The sequence below is a fragment of the Piliocolobus tephrosceles genome, chromosome 21, assembly GCF_002776525.5.
Source record: "Piliocolobus tephrosceles isolate RC106 chromosome 21, ASM277652v3, whole genome shotgun sequence".
NCBI lineage: Eukaryota > Metazoa > Chordata > Mammalia > Primates > Cercopithecidae > Piliocolobus > Piliocolobus tephrosceles.
The window spans coordinates 49,481,315-49,483,548 of NC_045454.1; positions in this window are offsets into that span (position 1 = coordinate 49,481,315).

A 2,234-nucleotide genomic window follows, 5' to 3' on the forward strand; every position below is an offset into this window, starting at 1 on the left:
AGGTGGGTGGATCACAAGGTCAGGAGTTCGAGACCAGCCTGGCCAACATGGAGAAACCCTGTCTCTACTAAAAATACAAAAATTAGCCGGGCGTGGTGGCGGGCACCTGTAATCCCAGCTTCTCAGGAGGCTGAGGCAGGAGAATTGCCTGAACTGGGGAGGCAGAGGTTGCAGTGAGCTGAGATCCGGCCACTGTACTCCAACCTGGGTGACAGAGTGAGAATCCGTCTCAAAAAAAAAAAAAAGAAAGAAAGAAAGAAAAAGAACCCCCTACATTGACAACAGGGCGGTTATGAGTTGGACTGCGCCTCCCTAAATTCATATGGTGAAGTCCTAACATCTAGGACCTCAGAAGGTGACCTTATTTGGAAATAATGTCTTTGCAGATGGAGTTAGTTAAGATGACATCATTCCCGAGTAGGGTGGGACCCTAGTCCAAAAACCAGTGTCCTAATGAAAAGGGGACATTTGGCTGGGTGCAGTGGCTCACGCCTATCATCCCAGCACTTTGGGAGGCTGAGGCCACGGGGAGGATTGCTTGAGCCCAGGGGTTCCAGACCAGCCTGGGCAACATAGCGAGTGAGACTCCGGCTCTATAAAAAAAAGAAAAAAATTAGCCAAGCATGGTGGCACATGCCTGTGGTCTCAGCTACTCGGGAGGCCGAGGCGAGGCTGAGGAGGGAGGATAGCTTGAACCCCCGGGTTTGAGGCTACAATGAACCATGGTCATACCAGTGTACCCCAGCCTGGGCAACAGAGCAAGACCCTATTTCAAAAAAGAAGACAGAGACAGAGAGAGGAAGGGAGGGAGGGAGGGACGGAGGGAAGGAAGGAAGGAAGGAAGGAAGGAAGGAAGGAAGGAAGGAAGGAAGGAAGGAAGGGCGGAAGGGTACATCTATATACTGAAAGACGTGCATGGAAATGTTCATAGCGGTTTTATTTGTAAGAGCCCAGAACTGGAACTAATTGAAATGAACATCCACACTAGAATGGGTGGAAACAGCAATGAAAAAAACAAACAACAAACAAAAAACAAAACAAAAAACCGACGTGGACAACAGGGTGATTATACATTGAATTGTGCTGCCCCCCAAATTCATATGTTGAAGTCCTAACCCCCAGGACCTCAGAAGGTGACTTGATTAGGAGGCAGGGTCTTTACAGGGGGGATCAAAATAAAATGAGGCCATTAGTCCAGATCCTAAACCAACCTGACTGGTGTCCTTACAAAAAGAGGGAAAACTTGGACACATACATGCACTTAGGGAGACCATCACGTGTACACGAAGGCGTCATCTTACAGGTCAAGGACAGAGAAGGGTGCGACAGACTCTCCCTGCCAGCCCTCAGAAGGAATCAATGCTGAATTTGAACTTCCAGCCCCTAGAACCATCAGGAAATACATTTCTGTTGTTTGAGCCCCTCCTGCTGTACTACTTTGTTAAGGAAGGCCCAGGAAACGAAGACCAATGATTCCAACATAGGTTTTTTCTTTTTTGTTTTTTTAAAAATAGAAGGCTGGGCACGGTGGCTCAAGCCTGTAATCCCAGCACTTTGGGAGGCTGAGACGGGCAGATCACGAGGTCAGGAGATCGAGACCATCCCGGCTAACACGGTGAAACCCCGTCTCTACTAAAAAATACAAAAAACTAGCCGGGCAAGGTGGCGGGCGCCTGTGGTCCCAGCTACTTGGGAGGCTGAGGCAGGAGAGTGGTGTAAACCCGGGAGGCGGAGCTTGCAGTGAGCTGAGATCCAGCCACTGCACTCCAGCCTGGACAACAGAATGAGACTCTGTCTTAAAAAAAAAAAAAAAAAACAAAAATAGGGTCTCACTCTGTCGCCCAGGCTGGAGTGAAGCAGGGCGATCATGGCTCACTGCAGCCTCTGCCTCCGGGGTTCAAGTGATTATCCTGCTTCAGCCTCCCGAGTTGCCCGGATTACAGGTGTGCACCACCACGCCTGGCTAATTTTTGTTTTAGTAGAGACAGGGTTTCACCATGTTGGCCAGGCTGGTCTCAAACTCCTGACCTCAGGTGATCTGCCCGCCTCGGCCCCTCAAAGTGCTGCAATTACAGACATGAGCCACTGTACCGGCCAAGATGGGATTTTATTACGTTATTCAGGCTGCTCATGAACTCCTGGCCTCAAGTGATTCTCCCACGTCAGCCTCCCAAAATGCTGGGATTATAAGTATGAGCCACTGCACCTGGCTTAAATGCATTTTTGAGTTACTA